The 13,482-nt window shown below is 41.6% G+C and overlaps 1 protein-coding gene across 4 annotated transcripts in view; it reads right to left on the bottom strand.

Annotated features, from left to right (window-relative positions):
* NEDD4L (NEDD4 like E3 ubiquitin protein ligase) overlaps window positions 1-13,482 on the bottom strand; it is a 337,348-nt gene that overhangs the window by 154,766 nt on the left and 169,100 nt on the right. The gene's annotated exons all lie outside the window — the stretch shown is intronic.

Raw genomic sequence — 13,482 nt, 5'->3', positions numbered from 1 at the left:
CCCGCTCATCCTACGTAAACACGGACTGACTTCCTCAAGACACAGGAGGAAGAGGGTAATAAGGATTAATAATAAGAGGGTAACAAGGATAATTAAGGATAAGACCCTAATCTCTCCCAAGAGGTTTTCTCCATCAGGACGCAGAGAGTGAAGCTCAGCTTTGAGTATGAGAAACCACTCTCAAGCATCACTGGGCTGATATTTTCCTATACCTGTCACCAGCTTCCAATCAACTTACCTAAAACATATCACCTAAGCAACAACCAAAACAAAAGGTCACGTGCACCTAGGGCAGGGCTGAGGGACAGCAAACCCCGCCCCCCCAGATTCTTTTCAAATGCTTGCGTGTTGTTTTAACCCCTGGTGGCCTGCATTTCTGAACATGATGCTCTGCAGGAGTGGTGAAAGGAAGAATTCAGATCTCAGAGACTTTGCCACACTGACTCCACATGAGCTCTCCAATAAAGACAGCAGTTCTGGAAGAACCTTCTGGCCTCTGAAGCTCTCTCTCTCAGGTCCTCTCAACACATTCCATACCTTTGCTACAAAAGGTCAGCTGAGTCCTGAGGTCAATGGTTAGTTATGTTTAAGACTTACCTCCCCCTTCCTAGCCCACTAGAAAGTTTAGGAAAGACACACAAGCAGCTCGTCAGCAGTTTCTACTAAAGGGAGTATACAGGGTATACAGCTCTAGGGTAGAGATTTCTGGTTTTCATGTTGCTCCCTTATACACTGTTGGAAGATTTTGTTGTTGTTGTTAACCACTAATACATAATATTTTTATAATAATACAAAACAGAGCAGGCAAGGCATGGAGGGAAGCAGGCAAGAAGAAAACCATCCCTCCTCCTCTGTTGGTGCTTCTCCATTTGACATCCTTGACCATTTCCACTGGAGTCTCAAATCTCAGCCTCACCAACTCTGAATGCCTTTCAGTCACTTAGCTACTCAACTTCAGACTGTTCATGAATGAATTGGGAATGACGATTCCTAACTCAGGGTTACTGTAAGGATAAGAGAAAATTATGTATTAATATCAGTACCCAGTTCAGCACCAAGCATGCAGTACAAGTGCCCTGTAAATGACAGCTGTTGTAATTGTGATTCTGTTCTTTCCTCTTTTGGGAGACTTTTGAGTTCTCTGTTGCTCCTTCTCACCCCCTACTTCTGCTGTGACTGCTGATCTGATTTGACACTGATCACCTCATAGTACAAACTGGGTGCCAGCCAACCACAGTACACTAAGTATTCCACGCTTCCTCATTATTCACGCTGTGTGGAAGCCCCACATGGATCTGGGTGGAGATGATCAAACTGGTAATCTTATTTATAGCAAAGCTCACCAGAATTCACTCTTGGCAACCAGTTACTGTCCTAGTGGCTGGTGTTCAGTACAACTCAGGGCTAGCATTAACGTTACTCTCTGAGAAGCTCAATCCTTTGTGGATTAGAAGAGAAATTCTATTTTGCAAACCTTTTGTTTTCTCATATAGTGAAGCTGTTTAGGTACCACATTCTTCCTTTTCAGGCTTTAAAAAGAGATAACAAACTGATATTAGGATTCAAACATCCTACTTAGTGAGTGCCTACTATATTCCAGGCCAGGAGACCAGCATCGGAAATAAAAGACACTGTTGGGGGCTGGCCCTGTGGCTTAGCGGTTAAGCGCCCTCACTCTGCTACTGGCAGCCCGGCTTCGAATCCGTGGCGTGCACCGACGCACCGCTTGCCTGGCCATGCTGAGGTGGCGTCCCACATACAGCGACTAGAAGGATGTGCAACTACGACATACAAGTATCTACTGGGGCTTGGGGGAGAAAAAGGGGGGGAAAAAGAAAAAAAGGAGGAGGATTAGCAATAGATATTAGCTCAGGGCCAGTCTTCCTCAGCAAAAAGAGGAGGATTGGCATGGATGTTAGCTCAGGGCTGATCTTCCTCACAAGGAAGAAAAAAAAAAAAGACACTGTCCCTGCCCCATTTGAATGGGGCACAGAGAAGTAAAGTGATGACTGTGACAGCACGTGCCAAGTACCCTGGACTAACCATACTCCACAGCCACGGTTCCTGACCTCGTGCATGCCAGAGTCACCTGTAATCAGGTGCCTGGCCCCACCTCAGGCCTGCTGGATCAGAATCTCCAGGGTTGGGACCTGGGAATCTGCATTTATCAAATGTCCCAGGTGCTTTCTATATACCAGTCCATCTGGGCACCGCTGTCACAGAGGAATCTGTGAAGCCAAGAGGGAGGACCAAGAGCAAGGTGAGAGTTCTCCAGACAGAGGGAAGAGCATAAGCAAAGGTCCAGTGACAGGCTGGAGCCAGGGTGTCTGACACAGCTGCAGCCTGGGGGGTTTGGGGAGAAAAGGCAGCTGGAGAACGAGTCTGGCTCAAACCACAGGAAGCCTTGTATGCAACTACAGAGCTGGCCATGGCTGCTGGGGCTCAATCTTGCCTCCCCCATTCGTAGCTGCATGACTTTGGAAAACTCACACAGCCTCTTTGTGTCTCAATTTGACCATCTATGTAATGGGGATAATAGCAGTACTTCCTTTTATAATGATGCTGTTAGGAAGAATAAAATTACAATAGTGCCTGACATATACTAAGCACTCAATAAATGTTAGCTGCCACTGCTGCCACTACCATCATCACCATCAGCAGCATCCAGATTGTCGACATAGGGAAGATTCACGATTGGACTCATTGCAAGGATATTAACCAGTGGGCAAGGAGACAAACTGGAAGACTTCTGCACCAAAGAGTGAGAAAGGTCTAAACACACAGGTGGCTAGGGTCAAAAAGAAAGGATGGGAATACACCCGAAGGTGTCCTCAAAAGAACTGGATGGCTAAGTGAATGTCATGAGTAGGTTAGGAGGGGGGAGTCCACACCAATCTCCAACTCCCAGGCCTGGATGACCCTGTGCAGTTTCAAGCTATGAAATGGGCTTCAATCAATCTCTTACTGGACCAGCAACATCACCCACAGAAGGGCAGGATGCACCCGCTGACAGGGTAGCCCTTACCATTCTGAGAGAAAACCATGAATTCCAAGGCGCTGCTATGGTCACGCTTTTATAACCAAGGTCCTTTTACAGGGCTCTCTTGACGTTTTAGGCCATCACACAAGAGGCCCTGAAATCTTCTGCTCCATGTCCACAATGATGCATTTGTAAGTCTGCAAGGGCATATCAAATGCTAATGGTCTGTCATCAGAGAATCCTAATGATTTAATGTTATTTAAACTAGAAGTTTGAAAGTTAGAATTGGCCTCCAAATCTACACATCTAGGTTGGGCAAACCACAAAATGCATCCTGAAGGATCTTAGGTTCCTCCATATTTTTTACTGTACATATAATGTCCAGAGGAAAAACTACCTGGGAGATTCGAGCTGTTCACTCACAAACAAGACATCTTATCTGCATACAAAAGATTAATTTTGAGGGGGAAAAATAGAAGAGTGACATCACCCTATCTTGGATACATGAGACAAACCAGAAACTTCACAATAAATCAATGGCTACAAGACAAATCTTATTAACTGGAATGAAATCTTAAAGAGTCTAATAGATGCCAAGATGCTCAACAAAAAATCCACAAGTACCTGCTCTCTCATGAGAAGTCACCAAGAAACCTTGGTCAAAAATCCATCCTGACTTTGCAAAACTGCTAAGAGAAGAGCTTTGTAATTGATGTCTTGTTCATTCTCAACATGGAGCCCCCCAGTGCTGAAAATTCTGTTTCCCCAGGCCTGCACTGATCTCAACTAGGTTTAAAGAATTCAGAGATGGGTCTCATTCCACCTTACTCATCATTAAGCAAAAACAGCGCAGACGAGGTCATTTCTCAGGGAGAGGTGAAAATAAGACCTGCTGGGTTTGCCCACTGCTCAACCTCCTGGGACACACTAAGAAGGACAGTTAGTCCTGATGTGTCATTAATGGGGTGATGCTTGACCCCCTCCATCTGACTCACTGCAAGTGTTCTATGACAAATAGGAACGTGTAAAGGCTAATCCTTTTGCACTGATTATTTACTCATTTTTATCAGACTAAACAGTCTTTGCTGAGATCCATGTATTTTAAAGGAGGCAGGGGAGTGATGAGGAGAGGAAAAAGGAGGTAGAGTTGCCTCTACCGGGCAAAGCGTTCAAGGTGGACGAGTTCAGACTGCAGCCAGGTTGGAACAACACTGCCTTGTCCACTAGCTACCAAGCGTCCTTCCAAGATACTTGGATATCAGAACAATGAGAAAGGTCTTCATTTTTCAACCACTTTTCCCTCCTAAGGGAGCACCACAACCACAACCTGAAGGAAGCAATAATTTTTTTCCTGTAAAATGAAGTTGCTCAATATTCTACTGGAACAGCCTGTAAAAGGATCGTGCCTTTGCTCTCTATTAGCCAAGAGCAGACAGCTAATGTAGTATATTACTCAGTACCACAGATCAAATTTATTTTGACTACCTGATGTATTTGACACACTAAGACTTGGCTAACCCTGAGAAAGTTTCATTGGGAAACCTGTTTTGTTCAAGGTTTCCTCATTCCTTTCCACTTTTACTATTATAGTCAGTGTTACATAAATTACCGATGTCTGTAACAAATAACACTTAACAAACAAGAAGGAAAAATGTTACCTAGAAAGAGTGAGAGAAGAAATAAAACACATGAATGTGAAGTTTTTATCTAACTGAAGTTTTTATCTAACAAATTGTCAAAGACACAAAAAAGTTAAAACTTTCTAAAGAGAGGCAGACATTTTAGTAATCTACTACTGGAAAGAAATTATTACAAGTTTTCTGGAAAGCAATATGGCAGGAGGTATCAAAAACATTCAGAGTTGATGCCTTTGAATCAACAAATCTATTTCTAAGGATTAATCCCAAAGAAATAATCAGAGATGCAGGCAAATATTTATCTGCAAAAGATACTCATTACAGCACCATATATAATAAGAAAAAATTAGATGCAACTTCCAGTCCAACAGAGAAGTGATTAAATAAAGTATGGTATAATCATGTGCTAGAATATTATAAACCATTAAAACGACATTTTCAAAGAATATTCTAAAATGGGAGAAAATAATCATGGTATAACATTAAGGAATAAGCAAGATCTAAAAATGTGACTAATTCTACATATAAGAAAGTAATTGAGAACAACAGCATAAGTTAATATTCTCTCCGGATAAGCTTATGAATTACGTTCATTTTCTTTGTGGTTTTTATTTTTCTAAATTTTCTACTGTGAATAAGCACTGCTTTTATAAGTACAAAAAATTTATGAAAATAACAGTAATAGCTACACATATACTTCAACTTTAATATACTCTTCAATGAGGCACTGAACCCTGTAATTTCATGGCTAGCCTACACCTCAATAACAAACCCAAAAGGGCTTCAAATATTTTTTCTAACCAGAAAATTGCCTTAAATGGATGACTACTGAAGATTTTTGAAAGAATATGCACATACATTCCAGCCCTTGAGATCTACTGAAAGGCATGAAGTATACTTTGAAATATATCACTTGTTACCAATACTGGCAATGAGTTACACACTCTTAAATATGCACAATCTTTCAACAAATACAAGAAAGCAATAAGTCAGTTTACAGACAAATGCATTCTTATGTTGGTCCTAAGCAGGTAAAAGAGGCTTAAAACTTTACAGTTTAGTCATATTATGTAAACACTTTGGGATACTTTGGTTCCAATTTTGTTGTTTGGAGTAACTAGTGGTTTACTTCTATCCTAAAGCCTTCCCAGTCACTCAAGTCTTGACATCTCTGGTCTGGAATGACTCTCCTTATCCCCTGCCATCTACAACTGGTCATTCGGGGGTCCCAACCTTGGGTCATAGTGGCAGGGGGCATCTGCATGTTCATCTATACACAGTTCTGATTATATCTATTTAGATACACAGCAGTCCAAGAAAATATTTAAGCTAAAAGAGTTTGTTAAAAAAAAGTTTGTACAAAACCAATGTTTTCTTATCTTCTGAGAGTATAAATATCATTCAGCAGCAGTCACTGCAAGGGAAAAGTTTCACCTATAAACTACTGAAACGTTCATGCAGCCGACATAGCAAGTGATAGTTGTGACTTGCCTCTATCTCTGGTGTATTCTATGATGTGTTTTCTCCATATGGGTGCTACTACCAGAGGACAAGAAAACAGTTCTTTCTTTTATGCTGTTAATGCTTTAATCGAGCCAAGAGAGACAGCAAGCCATAAGGGAAAGGGAAAACAAAAACTGCTCCCTTTCCAGACACTGTTTAGCAATTAATTCCTCAAATAGCCACTGAGTGTCCACCATGTGCAAAGGACTGTGGTGGGCACCAAGCAGGGAGGTCCAAGGAGTGGGGGGGCAGGTGGACAGAGGTAAACAAACATAGATGCTGCCCTCAGAGAGGCTGTCTGCTCCTCTAGAGAACCCAAAGTCAGACACAAGTGAGTGCACAGAATGCAGATACTGCCTTTTATGGAAGTTGGCTATATATATTAAGAACTCAAAAAAGCTCATAAATTTTTAGGATTATTCTAAGATGATCAGAAATGCAGGGAAAACCTTACGAACAGAAGTAATAACTTCCAGTATCATTTATTAAGCACTTTCTGGGTGCACAGCATTGAGCTTGGTGCCTTATGTATACACCATCTCTAACTACAGTAACCCTGGCAGGGAGGAATTTAGTATCCCCATCCTGTGAATGAGGAAACGATGATGTCCTAATACACATGTGCACACATGAAATGCTATGTAGCCATTAAAATGGTATTAATGAAGCACCTGACGTAGTTCCCTGTGCTTTGTTTAAAAAGCAAAAAAAAAAAAAAAAAAAAAGTAAATGTATATTATCACAGCTACAGAAGCAAATAAAACTATTGCATTATAAACATACCAAACTATAAAATAGTGTTTACTGCTGCATTCATGAGACCATGAGTGATTTTTTTTCTTCCCTTCATTTCTCTATATATTCCAAATAATAGAGATCTGCCATTTAGCTGTTTAGCTAAGACACTGAGACTGAAAGGTGACACAGCTAGTCCTTATGGCCAGCCCCCAGGTTGGGCTCCCATCGGGAATGGTCCCAAACAAATGGCAGCAACTAGAAAATTCAAGTTAAAAATATCGTACGTGTGCCAATCCAGCAGGAAGGGCGAAAAGGCATTTACAACTTCAATACCAATCCCCAATTTAATCACCTTCCCTTTAAGTAACAGGGTAAAGATGTCTCAAAGAGCCTTTAAAGAAAGGTATATAAACACACTAAGTGGAGCGTGTCTTAGTATCTACGTCAAATATTCTGTTGGTGAAATACGCTTCATCATGGTTGTAAGAATACGTGTCTCTTTACGGGGCCCAGGCCAATGAAGTCATGTTTAATTACTGTGTCAACACACAACATCTCCTTTATTATCCCTTTAGGGGGTTCTAAAAATCCACTCTGCCCAAGGCCTCAAGTGTGTCCCCCCGCCACATCTTCAGCAGGGAGCAATTCAAATCTGAGCACTTGTGAGAGAAATTATCCATTTTTCAAATCGATTAGAAGAGACCTTGCACAAAAGTCTATCTTCTAAAAATATAATTCAGGAATGCATGAGTACATGCACATACTCACAAACCACATACACACACAGGGAGTAGTCAACAACCTGAGAGTGTTTAGAAAGTTTAGAGGGGGTTTACTGCCTAATGTAAGTGAATGCCCAAAAATGGACCCATCTAGAAATAAAAAGATGTGGATTCTCAGATTAGAAATGGTACAATAAAGTTAAAACTAGTTTGATCATTCCCTAAGTAGCATAGTGGTATTGTCTCTTAATATGCAATAAACATTACGGAAATCTTCTGCCAAATGAGACTGTTATATCAAATGTAATTTCAAATCGCCATATGATAGTTCAGGAGTACTTTTAATCATTTTCTTCAACCTTTACTTGAGTAGTCATGTTTGTTACCTGCCCAGGACTAGCCCAGCATGAAGCAGTAGGCAATAACCCAAATCCACAGGATCCCTCATTTAAGGACTCTGGGTAACTATAACAATAGGAGTATGAACATACTTACACCGAAAATATGTAGAGCTCAAGTTCATGTTATATCAACTTTAAATACTCCTTAAAAGCTCTGGCTGAACAAAAATCTATACAATGAATCATTTCCCCATTACCTCCCATCACAATCCCAGACATGGCTCCATAAACATTATCAATGGGTAATACACCAATATAGACTCAGTATAAAATATGTATAACTTTCAAATTTACCACGCAATTCTATTTCATTATCAGCCTTCATTGATCTTAACTATTTATGCGGATATCCTACTTATTTAACTGAAATAATTAACATAACCCAAAAGCCATAAGATAAATTTTCAAAGACCAATCTATCTCTAACGTACTTGTATATTCACTTACCAAACACCCCACAGAATTAATTTCTGCCTACAGAAGTGTTATCAGCTGGTAAATGTTTATATAAATTGTTTTGCACAAAGGGTAATGAACTTCTAGAACTTCAAAGTAGTAAAACAGACAGGAATTCCAAGAGGTAGGTCAGGTAGAAATCGGGGGGGGGGGGGGGGAATGTGTTATTAATAACAGACACATAAATGGCTATCAAGAAAGAACGCACTATATACGGCTTTCCCATTTAACCATGAGAGAGGAGAACCATATCCTCTCCCAATATTTTCCTTCAGGCCCCTGCTGACAAGAAAATTCTGGGCTGGTTGATAATGGGTTTGAGTCTTACAAGTCCTATGGATCCTGAATGATTGTGGGGTCTAAATGCTAAATCATCCCCCAAAGAAGTTCTTTGAAAACCATACAGTCCAACTCTACTATTTTAGCAATATTTTATACTCTAGCAGAAATAGAAAGGAAATTTGCTCTATTAACTATCCAGGCCAGAGAAGGCAATCTATGCCAGGCACAGGCAAAGTCACCACATAAGAAATCCTGCATCACAGAGAATAATCCTATAAAAAATTATGAAGTTGGTGAGATTTACCACGGAAACATGCTAATATTCCCCATCAGTGTCCCCCCTCCTGTCTCAAGATGGCCCCTCCTCAAACAGTCTACTCCTCACCTTTTTCCAGGTACCTAATGGAGGGCTTCACTTGGCAGCACTTACACTCTGATGGCGTTTGCCCACAGTAATGATTAACTAAAACAATTTACAATACTTACCTATGCCGTCTCTGTTGTATGTGTCCTAAGAGGACTCTGTTGTACGTGCAGACACATTGATTCTAGCACACAACATCACCATGATGGCTAGGGTGACTTTGGAAGACCTGGAGATTAGGAATTCCTAGAGCAGAGGTTCTCAACCTGTGGTGGGCATCAGAATCATCTGGAGCCCTGATTAAAACAAGACTGCTAGGCTCCAACCGCAGTTTCCAATTCAGATCTAAGGTAGAACCTGATAATCTACATTTCTGACAAGTTGCTTGTCTGGGTACCCCACTTTGGGGACCACTAATACTCCACCCTTTCCTCCACTTCTCCAGGATCCAGCACAATGAGCTCATTCAATTCAGCATTTCCCTCTCCACTATCCAATCACTCCTGAGAGGGTAGAAGAGAGTACAGCTTCATCTCTACTGGATGCTAAAGACTTTGCCTCTCCTGGTGGGCTCACCCTGGCCACTTGACACTGCCCATGTTTACTGGGGTCATGGGAAGGGCCACCTAGAAGGCGTGCCTGTAATTATAACTTACCAGTCAGCACCAGTTTTTGTTTATTTCACTGGGGGTCGGGGAGAAGGAAGAGAGCAGAGTAAAGGCAAGTCGGTTCTTGCCTATTTAAAAAAACACTTTTGTCTAATGTGAGAAGAGTTACAAGAACCCTGTAATAATACAAGCCTGTCAGGAATTCAGTTCTAAGGGAAATAAGGCAAGGGGGAATATTCTGAGATATGATCACCTCAGTCAGCCTGTTCGTTGGGACTTCAGTCTGGTGGGGAAACTGATATCTGCTCATCTACTGCCCTCGTGGTTAGCAAAGGAGTCAATCCTATTCAAACTTCATAAAACAAAAATTCAAAGATATGTTCTTAATTGCTTAATTATATTTAATTTTTTATAAATTAGCTCCCTGTACCCCCAATTTATAAGGTCAGCAGCCTAAAAAAGATCACACTGAAATCACCAAGCACGGGAACAGATTTCCAAAGTCATCTCTGACACTGAAGTCGATTCTTTGGCTAACCCCACCCGTGCCCTTATGATCCAAAAGAAACACTGCTGGTCAAGCAGAGGAACTCTGAACTTGATGCCAAAGGGGAACTGACACTGAGCTGTGCCTAACTAGAAAAGAGGGCAAAATTCTAAGGTAGAGAACTACTCAGGGAATTCAGCCTTAATTAAAGAAACAGGGGAAAAAAAGACACTTTTAATTAACTCTGGAAGAGTCATCAGTTCCCAGAGCACAGCTTGCCTTTTACTTCTGCTGTCACTGCACGCTCCAGGATGCTAGGACTAAAGACCGCACAAGGGGTCTTAAGTACCCCTCCGCATCACAGAGATGAACACAGAGACTCGTGTGTTTGGCGCTCAGGAACAAAGATCTAGCAGAAGGAGACGCCATGCAGGTTAGTAAACAACAACAACTATGCTGAGAGCGGGCTTCGAGGGGCCAGTTTCTGCGGGCGGACAGGGGAAGCGGTGGCGAGAAGAGGGAATCCGAGGACAGTTATGTATATAAGCCAACACTTCCTATGCACATCAATATCAACCTCTCTACACCAGAGTGTTCATCACGAGCCAAGCACTGTCCTAAACTCTTTCTGTACAATCCTTCCTTTAACGTATGTAGGAACATTCTAGACTTCTCAGGGGTGGGAGTGACAGTGGTGCCAGAGGTACCTCAGGAGCTAACCCCAAGACCAGTCCAGTGCTCACTGGAAGAATCTGTCTTTCTTCTCACAGGGAAGAGTCTCTGAGGGGAAAGGATTCCTCCTTCACATGGGGTTAACATAAGATGTGGCAGCTTCTAAAGTCTCCACAGGCAGCCCCATGAGTGACAGCCATTCAGTGAAGCAGCTGCCAGGGCACCAGGAAAGCCATGAGACAGAGGTCTCGAACTTAGCACCAGCCTCAACACAGAAAGCACGGAGCAGCTCATTTTGAGTGATTCTCTGTGTTATGGGCTAAATAACCATGTCCCTCTAAAAAGATACGTTGGGGTCCTGACCCTAGAGCCTCAGAACGTAACCTTATCAGGAAATAGGGTCTTTACCGCGGTAATCAAGTTAAAATGAGGGTGAGCCCTCATTTCATGAAGGTAAGCCTTCATTAGGGTGAGCCCTAATCCATAATGGCTGGTGCCCTTAAAAGAGGGGAAACGTGGACACAGAGACAGACTCACAGTAATGAAGAACCAGGGTTGCTTTATTACCACAGCCCTAGGACACTAATACCCTGCTAAAGCCAGCCTTTATTGGAAACCCTTGGGGCCAACCAAATGTGTTACAGAACTCGGACTTTTTTCTCATTTTAGGTGATTCTGACTATTCCAATTATTATGTAACATTCCTAGTAGGGGCTTGGGGCAGGACCCATAATCAAATGTTAATAATATCTGTAGCAATACGTATGAATATTTACATTAAGTTCTAAGTAAAACCAGAAATACTCTCAAGTCCCTTCAGGTCAGGTTTTGCTATCAAATGAGTTTCCTACAAACCTACAAATATGTTTTCAGTTCCCAGGGCTCTTCAGATTTTCAAACTGCAGATAAGGGCTTATGGACCTGAGCTGCAAACCAACACTTAAAATACATTTACTCCGAATGCCACCCTGCCAGCCACATTCAGACTACTTTCAAAAACACAAAGAACTGCCTGTGAAATCCTAGAATTCCTCAGGGAAACCAAAGCATCCCCTCAACCCTTAGGTAAATAATTTGCAAAATAATTTAAAAGTTTTATTTTCAAGTCTACTAAATATGCGCACAAACCACCAGACACTTGGTCTCTCCATTATGTTGAGTTCTGCCCTCTGCATTATGTTATGTTGTTCACCACAAGGCTCTTTAAAATAGAATTTAAAAAGAGAGGCAAAAACAATTATGCTTCACATGCTTATCACAGGAAGAAAAACTATGATCAATAGAAAGAGGCCTAGATTATGGTAATACCCCACCCCAATGCAAGCGAGAAGATGAGTGTCGTAGAGCACACATCTTTTTCCCAGTTAGGCAGATAAATATATGGTGGTACTCACATTTGGACTTCTTGCACCCACATATTGTCAAGAAGAAAGGGATTTTATAGAAGAAATAAAGCCTTTATCAGTATTAAAAATCTTGGTTGACCTGCTTCTTACTAGTGTGAGCCCTAGAGCCCCATAACACATTTCCAAAGCTGAATACACGCTGGAGATATAAGACATGTGTTCAGATATTTTAAAATCCTCCCTTAAGTTCCTGTGTTAGAGGAGACTTCTAAAGAGAGTCTAGAGTAGGTTCTATAATTATTAGCGGGTGTTGTTCCTATTTACACCACCCCCACCTTGAAACGGTATGTTTGAGCACGAAGGTTTATGCTACTAGATGACTTTGTCTTATGGGTGTCCCCGCGACCCTGAAAAAGAAAGGGTTAAAAAAATCATGGGACAAGAGAAAACAGGAGAGATTAAGAGAACTTACATGGAATCAAACGCATCTTTCCCATAATAACTGTGGAGGTCAGACCTCTATTATACTTAAACAGAACACAGGATCCTTGTTTACTTTTGCCCTATGCTGAAGAATTTCTACCAGGCAATAAGCACAGAATCCAATTAAGCCACTTGTCAATAACATCCTAATGTGTCTGATTCTCCTAATATGCCCATATGCTATCTTCAAAGTTTTCAGTCCACTTACCCCTCCCTGGTGCATACTCACTCACTTATGGGTGATTCTTTATGTTTTCCACTCTCACTCCTATGGAAATCCCAGACCCTTCTAGGTTCCAGGCAGCCAGCACGTCCTCTTCCTCCCCTTCCCAGAACAAACCACCTATAATAACCAGCCTCTCCATGCTCTGCATTCCTACAGTCATACTGTTTACACCACTCCTTTGCCACTGACTCATGTGCCTTTCTGTATTATTTGTCCTTTTCAAGTGTGCAAATCTTAATTCTCTTAAACCAGCTGTAAGTCACGTAAGGCCCCACTACCTACGTTAGGCTAGTCTGCATTTTCCACAGAACCTTGCACAGAACAAGGCCTCAATAAATATTTTTTGGTTGCTTGACTTCCTACCCATCATTACGATAGGGTAAATTCTGCCCAGGGTCACAAATTTGGAGACACTGTCTTGCTCGAGTTGCCAAAATGTGGAATTCTCAGTTTATCTTATACCTGATAATGATCAACTAGATAGAGAATATATTTTCCAAATAAATCTCTTTTTCTTAAACTTGCTTCACTTTTCCACAATGTGGGAGCCACAGGGTCATTTCCTAGAGTGTCCTGA

The sequence above is a fragment of the Ceratotherium simum genome, chromosome 14 (genome assembly GCF_057802395.1).
Source record: "Ceratotherium simum simum isolate JZ-2026a chromosome 14, ASM5780239v1, whole genome shotgun sequence".
In the NCBI taxonomy this organism is placed as follows: Eukaryota; Metazoa; Chordata; class Mammalia; order Perissodactyla; family Rhinocerotidae; genus Ceratotherium; species Ceratotherium simum.
Note: the sequence above shows the minus strand (reverse complement) of the source record. Positions and strands in the feature narration are given on the sequence as shown.